We start from the raw sequence: 15,477 nt of genomic DNA, 5'->3' as shown, positions 1-15,477 counted from the left end.
TCCACAAGTGAGTAACTACTCTGCATGCCTGAACCTTGCAGCCTTCACAGAACAAAAAAACGTGTCTGAAACTTAACACTGTCTTTTGTGGTAGAGGGATATACGAGAAAAAATGAAAAACTTGCAAAGTGAGTCTCTCTTTGTACAGAACTCTCACTGCCCTGCTTGGCTGGTACAGATTCTTTTCAGCTGTCACTTTCAGTACAAAGGGGACAAAGCCTGTGCCTGGACTTACTCCCACTGTCTTAGTCTGATTTTTATCTAAAGCAGAGTCTGAGGCCTGCAAGATTATTGACCATTTGTCCCATTGGAGTGCCAAGGTCTAGAATTCTGACCTTTCTGTGTTTTCTAAGTTCATGGTCAGTTTTCAAAGTATGTTTGTTTCATTAATTAACACTAGATGCTATTTTTCTCATGTGGCAGGGGATAAAAAAATTTTCAAGCAAAAATATTCTGCTCTCTTCATATCCAAAGTATATTAGATAGTATTTTATGTTCCTTTTGTTTCTTTGTTTCTTTTTGTCTATACTTCTAAATGTAGGTTAACTTGTAAAGACTTTGGTTTTCTGCAGAAAGCAGTTGTGCACCTGATTTTTCTTAAAAGCATGAGCTGCTTAAAAACCTTACAGGTGATAATCATGATTGAAACAAGAAATCCTGTCCCTTAGTGGAAAGGGAGAGGATGTGGTGGGTGATATTTAGGATATTTGTGATACAGGCAAAGTGTGTATACTGCAATTGAACAGTTGTCTTGAGCATAGAAAGAAATAAAACAACAGTAATGATCTTAGGCTGGGGAGTAGGGAAATCTTTGCTGCATGTGAGAGGGGTGAGTGGCTTGGGTGTGTATGCTTGGGTGCCTGTGCACACCTCTGAAATGCAGAAAGAGAAATAAGGCATAACTATGAGTGACTCTTTCATTGTCTGTTCCAAGTGGGTAAAAGAAGCAAAACTCTCAGGTCTGAAACACGGCACTGGTGAGACTTCTGTTGTTGGTCTTGGGTTTATAAGTCAGCAGAAAGAGACAGTTGATCCTTGTCTGTGATGTTTATAATTTAGAATTTTTTTTTTTTTTTTATTTCTAGATGTCTATTCCTGGTAGAAATGTTATACTGTTTGGCTGCAGATTTTTATTACTCTTTCATTTTATTGCCGTTTTCAGCACGAAATAAATCATACAATCTTAATGAGTATAAATTGTTATACAAATATATAATTTTTATTGAGATAAAATTATGTGGTGGCAAACACAGCTTTGAAATATTTGTAAATCAATAGTTTACTCCTGTCTTCTTCCTAGGAGCAATTGAAGCTTCATCATAGAAAGCTTTGTCTTTGTTTAGTTTTGATTCAATGGCTGAGATAAAGGATGTGTTTCTAGAACTTCAACAGCCTTGCAAGTTTGTTTCAAGTTAGGTTAAATTCCTCTGATTTGCTGAATTTTTTAACAGGACCGAAAGCCTGTGCCCACAGCAGCATGGCAGGCCAATGTGCTGGGTGAATGAGTGAGACTTGGTTTTGAGGCAGATGTGGCATGGCCTGGTGCCAAAGCTCTGCTCAGCCTTTACTAGGTGGCAGGATGCCTGTAATTAATGTTTGGGGGAAAAATTTTAAATTTGTGGCTTAAAAAACACACATTGAGAGAATGTGTTGTTCTCTTTGTATAAAAGTGGTAATTAATTTTCTTTTACAGAAAAATTAATTGAATATATTGATATTATCCAAATGAAGCTCCTAGTTTTGTATTTTATTTTGATTTTCTTAAATAAATGTGTCCAAAATCTGCTTACTCTTGGTTTATTTAGATGTAGATTAGGTCGTATGTGAATTGTGCTGAAATTTGTAAAATCTTAACTGGTGAATTTTAAGTTTAAGAGTGTAAATGCCTTTTTTAACACTGTTTTTATTGCTTTGATGTGTGCTGCTATCTAAACCATGTAATTGTGTGTAGAATTATGGGGAGAGGATTTGTCTTCTGGCCAACTTTGTTTTGTTCACTGCTGTCATAGGTGGCTATTACTCCTGTTTGTCAAATATGGAATATCTGTAACTACTCCACAGTTAAGTGCATTTGTCTAAGTTCAGAAGCAGATGGCCATTTTAAATACACAAACCCAGGGTCTATCCTACTGAAGGAGAAAAAACTACTTTATGTGGCACATGGAGAAGTGAAAATTTTATCCCTGCTAATTATTCAATAATTTAGATATGTTGTTTTTTTTTTTTTTCCCAGGCAGTAAAATCTGAAAAAATTCCTGAAAAACACTGCTTTCACATATTTCTGGTACAGCAAACAAACCTGGCTCTTAGCAATTTTTTTACAGGAACCATGCTATTATCCATGCCTCTCTACATCTCTCTTCTTGTGCAATAGTGCCTTTGGGAGGCTTCTGGTTTGATTGGCAGGCTGGCATATTTAGGCATGTCTGAAATACAAACTGTGTTTTTTGTTCAGAACTGTACAAACTGTGCCATATTTGAAATAAGTTACTGAAGTCTCATCTGCAAGAACAATGACCTTACGAATTTAAACTGGAAAACCTGTACAATCAAAATTCTCTGGTGGTTTTTTGTAATTGAAGAGAAAAAGTATCTGTTAAACATAAATGGAAAAGGAATCAAAATGAGGTAATCTTGACCAGAGACTAAGCTAAAGTTTTTACTTAACTTTGGTTTTGCCATTCAGTAAAGAAAAAAGTTCTGGGAAATAGCAGTAGAGGTGGTAATTGCAATTGCCCACATTTGAAATGCTTTGTGAAGGAGACTTCACTGCACCAATGCCTGGGGGTCGAGGATGGAGAAGGAGAGAAACACAATGAAACAAAAAACCCCAAACAAAACCAACAGCTTCCCCTGCCCCCCAACAGGTTATATCAATTATTTATTTAGTGGCAGGTCAGGAACTTTGGATGAGTGAACTTTTCTTTTTTTGGTCATGCAAACAGAGTATACCCTACCTGGCCTGTAGTGTAAGTATGTTGGGCTCTAGTTGCGATGGGAATCCAAAATGTAGTGAAAATGTTTCCTTAGTCAAAAGTAATCAAAGAAGAATTAATTTGTAATTTTTTAGAGCATGTAAAGATCCAAGCCCCATTCCAACTTCCCAAAAATGTTTACTCAAATCAAAGTTGTTATATAAAATTCACACTTTATTGAGCTTCAATCTTTTTTTTAATATGAGGCAGCTACCATATCCTGAAACATCTGGTATTACAACCTTCAAAAGAGGTGTTCTTTCCAGTTCACTTAATGGGTGAAATGATTTTAGTCTATGTCAAACATTCTTTGACCTCTGTGTAATTAGAATAAACACGTACCCAAAAATCTGTCACCAAATTTTGCTCATCTCTGGATATAGATGAAAGTTATTTGGGATGCTGAAGGTTTTGGACTGCTTCCAGATTAGCCCCTCTTGACCTAAGAGGGGTAATGTTCTTGTTACAGCATATTGTAGTGTACATACCAGCTCAGGTCTTAGTATAGATTGAAAGAATCTCTGTTAAATCTTTCTCTTCTGTTGTGTATTTGCCTTGTCTGTTCCTCTTCATTTTGTGTTGTTTGTGTTTAATCTGGCCATAAACACCATGTAATGAGTGTTGACTATAAAAAGCAATGGTAGTAAACTCTAAGACTCATATTCTTGGAATGAATTTGATGACCAATTATGCTATTTTTACCTCTGATATTCTGAGGGAAATGAGAGACATTCAAATGCAGTTCTGGGCATTGTCAATCTTTTCAGTGCTGTTTCAGAGTTAAGGCTGGAAGAGGTTTCCAGAATTTTGAATAGGATTTTCAATCAAATGCGTGGGTTCAGTGTGTAAAGAATACACTATGAGGCTATAATTGAATGAAGAATTAATTTCCAAATTCTGCAAACTACTTTGTTTACATTGCTGGGTATTTCAGTAGGAGAGCTGGATGAAATGTTAAAGATCTTGATTTATGCTAAATATCTAATTTTAGTCCCTGCATTTCAAGAGGGATGTTGAGAAACTGAACAGCACCAAGAAGGGGTCAAAGGGCCTTGCTTGGAGAAAATGAGATGGCAGGAGAAGCTGACAGAGCTAGGCTTGCTCACTCTGACAAAGCAGCAGCTCCTGAGTAACCCAAGGGTCTCCCATAGATGCTTGAGGGTAGTTCCACAAAAGGATAGAAGTGAATTTTTTCCGCTGTCCCCAGACTGGCCCCAAACTCTGGTATGGTGTGTTGGGGTCCGAGGGAGGAAGCACACTGCCAGGAGGCCAGTACAGGCCCAGGACAGACTGCCTGGAGACATGGCTGCATTTTCCATCCCTGGAGATCTTGAACACTCAGCAAGACCTGGCCATGCCTTACCATTTCCATTCTGATGAGCAGAAGATTGGACTGCATGACTTCCAGAAGTGCCTCTCAGCCACTCCAAAACTTAAGATGATTAGATTTTTGTCCTTTAGCCCTTTTATTACCTCATTCTGAAATGACTGGCTCATGTGTATATTTGAAAAAGCAAGCGACACTGTCAAAAAGCATATGCTACAAACATGAAGTCATTTACAAATGATATGCACAAAACTCTACTCTTGTTTTTGAGAGACAGTAATAATAAAAAAATTCCTCTCCAATGATTGTGTTTGAAAATCATCTTACTTTTCATGCTTGATGAAAACAGAGCTGATAAAGAAATGCTTTGGGTTTTTGCATAGTACTTAATATGTTACTTTCTACTCAAAAATGACAAAAAAAGTATTTTTCCACCTCAGAGAAATGCCAATGATAAATAAAGTATTAAGCAGACCTATGGAAGCAATATAGAAAAGTATTCATGCTATTTCTGTGAATAGCATTCGCAACACTGTGATATAGTTATGGGGTTTTTTCAGACCCATTTTATGACTTGTGAGTAATTTTTGTGTCTTTCCTGCTTTTAAGCTTCAAGTCAGCTGCCCTGTTTCAGTTATCTTTAATTGAAATAGTCAGGTGCTACCTCATCATCCAGCTGATTTTTTTTAATCTGCTTTTCTGTGGATGAAGCCAATAACTTCTGCCTTGTTTAGTAACTTCAGTTCCAGGCTGATAATTCTCCTTTATCGTTAATAGTTTCAGCATACTTACGTTCATGATATTTCTATTTTTTTGTATTCAGGAGGTATCAAAAGCACTGCACGTCTTACTGCTGTAGTCTGAAAATGCACGGAATTCAAGAGCCCCTGTCCCTTTCATTGTGAGGTGTGTTCCTCAGCTTGCTGTGGCTATACCAGACTACTCACATTTAAGCCCTTTATCTCTTCTGTGATTAAGTTTGGCATAATACAAAGTTGAAAATAAAACAAATCAAACAAAAAAACCCAGACCAAACAGACAAACAACAACAAGAAAAAAAGCCAAAATAAAAAACCCAAAAAAACACACCAAAAAAAACCCTAAAAAAAACCCCAACCAAACAAGGAACAAAAGACTATTAGGGCTAAATGTTGAGCTATTCCTGAAAATAGCTATACTATTTAATCTCTCTCATCTATTGTATTTTCTATAATTAGCGGTCCAAACCTGATAGTTGGTGGTGCCAGAATGGATATTGTTTCGTGCTCTCTTTGTGATCTTGCTTATTACATGCTTTTGCTGTGCTGTCAAAATGAGGTATTGCAAAGGGAGAAAAGGATGCCTGGAGCTGAACATTGTTTCATAGGAGAAAAATAAAGGTGGGAATGAAGATGATGTTCACATTATGTATGGGGATAGCAGTGTGTGGAGTGTCATGTTGAAAGTACAAATGAGAAAGATCAAGCTCTATGCTTATTAACTTTTATTAAATATATATTCCGTATTAATTGCAGATTTATTGCAAGTAAAAAGACATCTGTGGAAATGATGGGCATTGTGGGGTGTTCTGTTCATTTCTGACAAAATAACTTTGATGTAAAGCACAGATCCTTTCCCAGTTAAAAAGTCAGTTCAGTAGGTAAACCTGTCTCAAGATTACCTTTTCTGTTTTTGTAATAAGGAATGTTCTTTACCTGGGGTTATATTCTAAATGTGGTAGAGCTCTTTCAGGTCAGAGCAGGGTTAGTGGATTTTTTGTCATGTTCAGGATGAAGCTATAGTTGCATTTGAGTGTATGTAAGAAAATTCTGATAGCCTAAGGATAGATCTATTTATGCTGGCACTTATATTAGAGAGTGTGTCAGTTGTGTACATTTGCTGTTCACCTTATGTGTTTCTTAGCCAGTGCTCTTTGTTATCTTTCTCAGAGAAAGGATCATCCAAAATTGCAGATTCTATAAATAATTATTCTCAGCAGTCAATCTGAGACTTAAGCAGACAAAAGATGAATGGAGATTGCTTTTCAAATTAGTGCTGCTGTGTAATTAATTGTGCTTAATTAGCAAATCTTTCTTTAAGTATCCACAGTGCAGTGATGTAATTTGTTTTCCCAGGTAACTGATCACAAAATATGGAAAGCTGCTTTTAACAAACTCCAAGTAATTGCATGTTTCACTGGAAGTGCTTTGATTGAAACAGTGGTGATTTATCTGATGACCCTCAGTCTGTCTTGGGCCCCTCCAATCCTTCCAGCTGGCTTATTGTTGCTTTAAGATAGGAAATGGGTGTTTGGGCAGTGTGCTCACTGGCAAATTAATGTCGTTCCCTGTGCAGCTCAGCTAGAACAGTTTGGAAGTGCATCCACTGGGAAGGCATCCCTCCTTTGCTGCCTGTACAGGGACTGGTACGTAGAACTAGGAACAGCATTTACTGTGATGGGGAAATATCTGTAATCTGACCTGTAGCTGGTGAAGTTCAGCCAGCCTGGATCAAATAAGGTATCCCTTCCTCAGAGAGGCAAATATAAGCTTGTGATAATATTTTTATATTTTATACAATTTTATATTGTGACAGCATCTGTGATAGGTGTGTTGTGATATTATGTAATAAAGTTCTCAATTTCCTTTTGAACTGGGTGATATGTGTGGCCTGTAAGATGATTAGTGCCCTCACGTGCTTGACTTCTTTTAGAATTTGAGTTTTCCACACACCAGTGGGCAATAGAGAATTACAGCTCTTAGAGAGATGAATGTAATTCTTACTATGGTGGATGTTGGTATTTCTGAAACTGAAAAACAAGTGTACAAACAGAGATGCCATACATCTTGAATGAACACAAGTTATTTTTAATTGTCCTTGTCCCTTTAGTTTAGAATATAGAGTTCAAGCAGGAGCTCTTGCTAGGGAATTCCATTCTGGGTGTTAAATGGACATTGTAGCATTGTGGGCAGCATTGGTATTAAAATCAACTACCTTGTCAGAAAAGGGAGGAGTTTGGTATTGTTTTTTGTGTTGTTTTGGAGTTGGATGTTTGTTTTTTTTTTTGTCAAAGATATCTGGAACATTGACCTCTACACATTTATCTGGGCAGCAAAAAATTAAGAATGAACTTATGGATTTAGAAGGAAAGCCCAGTTTACAAGTCAACATGTAAAATAATTGCTGTCTGCAAAGCCAGGGATTTCACAAGTTTTATGGCAATGGTGATTGTATATCTTTGCTTTGTTTCACAGTAAAGCGTGCTACTACTTCCTTAACCTTATTGTTTTCTATTTCTCAGTCTGTATTTCAAAAAGAAGCAGCATGTTTTCTCCCTGAAATGAAGAATTATAATAGATTTTTTGTATGAAACACCTGCACAGGAGGAAGTGAAACAGAACTTTTTAGCTCTCGCTGTTTTATGGCAAGATTTCTGTTCCTTTTCCTTCCTGTAAACAACAGGAGTCACTTAGAGAGTGGGAAATAAGCTACTTACAGAATATTTTCTGTATGAAAGGAAGGAAAAGGCCTTTACAGAGATCAGTCTATTGTGTTGGGAATACAGAAAGTTATATGTAGTTAAATTGAGTTTAGTACTTGGAGAGGAAATACATGGCGAAATACATGCAATCACTTCAGTCTTGCCCCTTTAAAGTGCTAGATGCTCCCATTAGTTGCTGAAATCAAAGCAGGAGGTAGGACATGGAGTGCTGTGGTTTGATCCTAAATCCTTTGTGTAACCTGTGATCACTGTAAGAACTAGATCAGAGAGAGACTACACTAAGAGCTGATGCAGTATGGCTTTTATTTTTAAACAAGCAGTTTTGATACTTGTACTTTTAGATAGATGTTCAAATTACTTTTGCACATCTGTTTTTGATCTCTTTGAAGTGTGGTTGTCTTTGCTGGACAAGTGTCATAATTGGATTTTTCATGGAAGTAATGGTTTCCAATGTACTTGTAGAGAGTATATATTTTCAAAGTTCTGCTTCACATATGAAATATATTCACTAAATTCTGGTGTGAACCTGGCAATCTTATAAAAGATTGCCTGGCCTGTGTTAAAAAATTAATTTCTCTGAATAGCTATTTGATTTTCATTTATCTTGTGTAGCACCAGCAAGAGTCTTTATCACCAGTAAGAATTGTGGATGAGGTATTTAACTCTAAACTCTGCCTAAGTATTATGGAATAGTATAGCTTTCTTGAAATCTTGGGTGTATAAGATGATAGGACTGACAATAGCTTTGCCAATAAAATTGAGTAGGTAGAGGAAAATCTTGTCATTGATTGTATCACTTTTATCTGCTGTTCTTGTACTTAAGTCATACTTGAAAATGGAAATGTATTATAGCAGTTTTTGTAATTTCTTTTGCTCTATATATTAAGTTCAAGATTCTTAGTACTTGAATATCATGAAAAGGCAGTTGTAAGTATGGGAAAGAAGAAAGTAAAAAATCTTGTTTGCTTAATAGATGCTGAACTCCATTTTTTCAAAAGGGGTACTTAAATACAAAAAGCTTTAATAGAAGTATTAGCTGTTAAAGAAATTATGTTTTTTTTCTTGTGTGATGGGTCCAGTTCCTCTCACAGAAATCCTGATGTCTGGGTATTTCAGCCTAGGTTGGCAAATAAGGCTGCAGTATGTGCATCTGTGTTGTCAAAGGCAGCTGAGAGTTGTGTATCTTCTGGCATGTCTTGGTGAAAGGAGAATGTGCCCTGTCTTTGTCCCAACAGAAGAAAAGGAATCCTTTGCTGCCTTGTATTTGGATTTCTGTTCTTCTGGTCCAGAATTGTCAGTCTGCTTGTTTGCTTTCTCTCTGTAGTTTTCTAATTCTTTGTTCAAGGCAGGGGCTTGAACAAACAAAGCCTCTTATTACCAAAAGGACTCCTGCAGTCATGTATGAGACTTGGTCTAGGTGTAGAGGGAAGGGTAAAGTTTCTTCTTGAAAGTTTGGGGTGCTGAAGACACCGATGTCACTATATCCCACAGCTGAGAACAAGTGCCTTGACAAGGCATTAGCTAGCCTTTAATTCCATGGTCCTTCATGGAATTTATTTTTAATTGGATGTCCCACCAAAAATGCAGCTCCTACAATGTAAATTGAGTGTGTCCGGGGTACATTGGAATTGCTGGGTGGATTGACTGTGTCAGGTTGATATTCTGGACATACTGAACACGCTGTGGAGCTTATCTCAGCAGTGACCATCTGTACAGTGTTTTGGAGCACTAAGAAGCCGCTTGGAACTAGGCTTTCTACTGAGGATCCTGCCTCTTTGCCCATTCTTTCTGGAATCAATTTCTTCTAAATAGACATAACTTTTTGGGTAGAGAAAGAAAACTTGCCCAGGGAAAATTAGAGAGCTTGTACTGATATTTTTCTGCTTTTCCTATAACAGAAAAAAAATAGGAATAGAAAATATTTAAGGATTGGGACATAAATAATACTACATACTCATGCAGAAAAATACTTTTTTTGCAGTTGAAAATTAGGTACAGTATATGGCAAATCACAGTTAGGAATGTCTGACTTTTTGCCAAACAGGACTACTAACAAGGATTGACTTTCCTATGTAGAAATTATTTCTGCCTGCATTTCAGTATCTTTCAGTGTGAACTCTTCTTTGCCTTCTCTTTGGCCAACTTGACTTCCTTGGTGACAATTCCTGTAGAAACAAGGTACTGGTTTTCAATTCCAGTGGACATTCAGATAAAGATTAAATTGCATCCTGGAAAATAAAGCAACCCACATATAACTCCACGAGCATTAAAAGATGATATGTCCAGGACAAACAGATCTGTGATAATCACCTACTGCCCAGCAGCTTTATGATGCTCAATACTACAAATAAGTTTTGAAGTACATGAAAGAAAATAGGCATATCATAATTTCTGATTTGTAATTTGTTACTTCATGTGAGTTTAAAGGAACCTACATGACTTGAAATTTTGAGGTTATTTTCCATTTGTAGACCTTAATGAATGTGGGGACACGATGTTATAAAGAAAACTTTTGAATACTGGTGAAATAATAAGTTATTTTTGGAATGTATAACATTTTTCTTCTCAATTCTTAAATTCTTTTCCTGATTCAGTGTTCTGTATAAGAACTTTGGATTAAAGAAAAAAATTAGTATGTGGACAAGGCCTAATGTTTTCCCATTTGGCTGCCTCACAAAAGAGCAACATAATCCTCTAAATCCTACTTTACTCTGAGGATCAATTGATTCCACTTTCTCCTCTGATAAATGGACAATTTAAAAATTGTCTTTGAGACAGACGTTTTGAAGCTTGCTTTTTCCCAGTGATTTGAATATATGATTACTTTTTATTTTTGTGAGAAAAACAATGCTAATAATTATAATATTCTCATAACCTTATTTAAAGAAAACTGGAAGCAGTTTCTGTTGGAAAATGGACCAGATTCCTAAGTCATTCTAAAAAAAACCCCATTGGTTTTAATTTTGCCGTTGCTTTCTTCTCATGTTTTTACTTTTGACTTTCAGTATTTACTATGACTTTAGTTTCAGAGTTTACTAGACTGAGGTTTATCTGAGAAATTTGTTTTCTTCAGGTGTAATTTTAGGTTTGGAATGAGAAATTTCTGTTTAATATCTTGGGGCTTTTAATTGTGTCTTCTGTTGGCAAACAGAAGACCTGATGATGTTGGTCAACACTGCTACTGATAGAGTTTAGGGATTTTTTTAGCTTTACAGTGAGAACTGCACTGGTTGGTGCAGTTTTAAGTTGTAACTGCGCCAGGAGTTGGGTGTTTTGTTTTTGCTAGTGTGAGCATACTGGTGAAAGTAGACTTAAGGGGTTGCATAGGTTGGCTAGACCTAGAATGAGGATAACAGTAAACTGTCCTGCATTCCATCTGTATGGGCTTTTTGTTTGTTTGTGTTACTGGTGTCTATAATACCTAGATATGCAGCTGACGTAGGATTTTGAGGCTTTGTGTTCTTTTCCATTGTATGCACCATTCTGTAAAATACCTATTAGAATTATTTTTGTCCCTATGGTGGTGATTTAGTACAGGAAATAACATCTGTTCCTGCTGTGTGTGTGTTCTTTTTCCTTTCTTTCAGTATGAATATAACATTGTGTGTTTTCAAGCCAGATTTTACTGTCTGAGATCATGGTAAAATTAACTCCTTTTGAAACTTTGTTGGCTCTGATATAAAATAGACAAATCACCTTGCTGATAGTTTTGTGATTTCTTTCTCTAATGTCGATCAGACAGACCTAGCTAAAATATTTTTATTTTACATATGCTTTTATTTTCCTTTGTTCAGAAGCAAATATAAAATTGTCAAATGTAAATTTTGCAGTGTTAGATAATTTCTTGGCTGTAAGTCGTCCCACAGAATCTCAGAGCATGTTTCTAAACCTTCTGGATCAACTCACTACTCTTTTCTCTCAAAACATTTTATGGAACTTCATGACTTTTCCTCATCCCTGTAATTGAAAATATCATTAGGCTACTTGCATTTTACAGGAATAGCTGTGGGCCCTTTATCATAACCTTTGAAGCAGAGCCATAATGAAACAGTCTGATGGTTCAGCACCTACTGGCTCATGACCCTTTGCCCTAGCAACAGTTTTTTTCCAGTTATTGCCAGGAACTTGCACAGATAACACCTTTAAATTCTTTGTTGCAACACATACATATGAAACTAAGCTGATTTTTAAAGCCAGTGAATTGTTCTTGATATTTTATTTCCATGTAGAAATTAGTAGATTTTAATTTTACACTAGTGTTGATTGAAGGGGTTTTTTAACTTATCCCTTAATATCATAAGGGGACATGTTCACCCAAAACCAAAACCAATAAATCTTTCTCATTTGACTTGCAGGTATCTCCATTTTGGTGATATCAGAAAAAGAGTGACTGAAGTTGGCATCCTTTGTGAACCCTTCTAGCCAAAGGTAAGCCAAATTTCTAGCTGATGGCAGATATGTTTTTACTATGCTTGTAGTACTTTTAAGTAAAAATGCAGTTGTGCTGTTTTCTTGATTTTTGAGATCTCACAAATGGTATTTCCTAGGGATACCTAAAGCACCCTAAAACCCCCTAAGATAATAATTTATGTGGCTGGGTGTACGAGTGAATAAAGAATCACAGAATGCTTTGGGTTGGAAGGGACTTTAAGATAATCTCATTCCAAAATCCCTGTCATAGGCAGGACACTTTCCACTGCCTCCATTCAACCTGGTCTTTCACAGCTTCTCAGTATGACCTGTTCCAGTGTTTCACCACCCTCACAGTAAAGGATTTCTCCTTAATATCCAATCTAAACCCACCCTCTTTCAGTTTGAAGCCATTCCCCTTGTCCTATCACTGCATGCCCTTGTATAACGTCCCTCTCTGGCACTCTTGTAACCCCCTTTGCCCACTGGAAGGCTGCTGTAAGGTGTCCCCTGTCTTCAGGCTGAACAAAACCTGTCCCTAGAGAAAGTTCAACCTTTTTTTTGAAATCTGTAACTTGGCAGATTGCCTCTCATTAATATTGAAGTGTAGGGTACAATCAATACTATACAGCTGTTACTATACAGAAGGATATTGTGTTCTGTAATGTATCAGAGAAGCCAAATTCCTATCTCTACAAACTCCTTGATCTAGCTCAACTGGATTGGTTTTAGTTCTAGGATATGGCTCAGGCTTAGAAATACTTCATGTTGGCTGAACACAGTCTATCATCTGAAGACATTCAGTGTAGTAGTTTTGTTTCTATCATATTTCTGACACCAGTAAAACTTTTAACTTTCATTTCCAACTACATATTGTTTCAGGGAGGAAAAAATTCTGAAACAAAAATTTTAAAAAATTTTATCTTAAATTCATTATGCGTTCAGAGATTTGTATGAAGTAAGATAATTGTTTTTTGTCAACCTATTCAAAGAATCATGGATTTAGGAGAGTCTGAATAATTGATCTTCCTTGCAATGCTTGCCACATGCTTTGATGCAGGAGAAAAGATTGAACTTTGTGTTCAGCCACCTGAGCCCCTCAGCCCTCCGTGTGCTGCAGCTGTTAAACTAGGTGGATGCTCAATATCTGTGTTGTTGTTTATGAGATTTTAAGTGGCTCCCTTTGCTCACATCAGGTTAATAGTTTTTTTCCCTCTTCTCATCTGAGACTCCATTTTTTCTATATAAATGGTCAGTTCTGTAATACACAATAATATCACAAGACTCCTGTGTTCCTGAGCCTGATGAAGCTCTGCTTTATTAATGGCAGAGTAGAACATATCTCTGAAAATCTTACCTACTACTTTTCATATAAACAAGTTGTTTGAAAATAGTCAGACTTTAGAGGACAATATTGTAGCATATATTGCATTGTGTGTTGTCAATAATATCTTCATCTGAATAATGCTAATGTAGTGAAAGAGAACACTAGTACTTCTAGTCTAGAATTGTGTGCTAACCACTTTTGTATTGCCTTTGCTTTATCTTTTGGCTGTAAAGTTGACCAATGCATAGCAGATATTTAAAGAAATCTGGAAGAACCTGAAAAATATAATTTGTATATTTGGCCCTCTTTTTGTGGTTTAGGGTAGTAGTAGGTATAATATAATAATGCTGCAAAAAGAATGATGGTTTCTGATGTCTAATAAGGTCCATTGCTTTTCTTTCATAATTTGAAAAGTATTTAACACAAGGAATATTGCTGTTTAAGCTAGGAGAAGAAACTTGTGATTTGCTCACCCCTTAAATAAATACACATCAGTTTTGTTTTTGTTTTTTTTTTTTTGTTTTTTTTTTTTGTTTGTTTTTTTTTTGGTTTTTTTTTTTTGGTTTTTTTTTTTTTTTTTTTTTTGGTGTGTGGTTGTTTTTTGGTTTTTTTTGTTCCATGTAATCCAGACAAAACCTTTATGCCAAAATAGTTCTTTTGATGTATTTTGCAATTATGGTAGCAGTGGTACTGATTAGCAGGTTTGATAATCCAGACTTTGAATTATGCGATTTTGTAGACCATAAAAATTTATTCGCTCTTTCTTATCATCATAAGTACAGGCATAGGAAGATAGATTGGAAATTATTTTAGTTGTAGAAAACTGATAGTGGTTTTATTTCCCAAGTTAAATAGTTAATGATTTATTAAAGAATGGTAACACTAAAAAGTAAAACGTGTTTGAAGTTTCTCTTTAAGAGGCATTCTAAAATTGGTTACACAAAACTAAATGTTTGAAAAGTGCTTACAATTTCAGTAATTTAAAAAGGAATCTGAATTACTTACATGACATTGTTAAGCTGTTGCAACTGCACAGCTGCCTACGTTGCACTGTAGGGGTACTTTTAAGGCAGAGGAACAGATAATAAAATTGAAGGGTGTGCATCCATGCAGAATATACACATGTCAGATTCAAGTGATAAACTTATTACATTTGCCTAAGTCATCATCAGCTTTGTGGGATATGTTTTCATTGGGAGGATGTGTCCAAACATACGACGTAGATATAGAATCAGGAAACCTAAATGCAGCATTTAGTCTTAGTTTTGCATCCAGTAGCATGTTTCCTTTTCATAATAATAAATAAATTTAAAACTAAACCCACTCCTCTTTGCCTCCAGTTACTGATAGACTGAACTCTACTAGCTACTGAGGTACTATTTCTGTAATAATTTTTATAGTTATTTCATAGGGACATGTGTACATGAGGCAACCAATCCAATCTCATGGTTTGGTATTTTGGAAGTATTTTTGTGATATGGGCATGAACTGGCATCTAAAGGCTTACATGTTTATGTGAGTTAATGAAAACATCATCTATCGACAGTTTGTGTGTGTTGGTAGTTGTGATATGGGCATAGATAGGACAATGTAGTTTGGGCATAATCATACCATATATTCAGAAACTAATGCAAACAAAAAATGTGTAGCAGTAAATTTGGCCTGATAATATATATGGCATGATGTAACTTTTTCACAGAAAACATGGTGTGCAATTGGTGCAAATTGTTTTCAGAAGCTAAACTATATTAGAAAATTCAGAGAATTGCTGAAACGTAGAGGCACCTCTTGAGATCACATAGTCAACCATCCCTGATTACAGGTCAAGGCCAGCTGGATTTGAAATATCTTCAAGTGTGCAAACTCCACAACCTGTCTGGGCAACCTGTTCTGTTGTCTGACTTTCACAGTCAAAGGGCATTTTCCTATGTGTAGGTGGAGTTTCATGTATTTCCTG

At 36.1% G+C, this 15,477-nt stretch overlaps 1 protein-coding gene across 5 annotated transcripts in view; it reads left to right on the top strand.

Moving 5' to 3' along the window:
- Positions 1–15,477, top strand: part of SIPA1L2 (signal induced proliferation associated 1 like 2) — a 129,293-nt gene that overhangs the window by 17,512 nt on the left and 96,304 nt on the right. For all 5 annotated transcript variants that reach the window (XM_058020056.1, XM_058020059.1, XM_058020058.1 and 2 more), the window contains exon 2: positions 12,139–12,211. The gene's annotated coding sequence lies outside the window, so the exon portion shown is untranslated. The remainder of the gene's footprint in view (positions 1–12,138; positions 12,212–15,477) is intronic.

This window comes from Melospiza georgiana, chromosome 3 (genome assembly GCF_028018845.1).
Source record: "Melospiza georgiana isolate bMelGeo1 chromosome 3, bMelGeo1.pri, whole genome shotgun sequence".
Lineage (NCBI taxonomy): Eukaryota > Metazoa > Chordata > Aves > Passeriformes > Passerellidae > Melospiza > Melospiza georgiana.
Note: the sequence above shows the minus strand (reverse complement) of the source record. Positions and strands in the feature narration are given on the sequence as shown.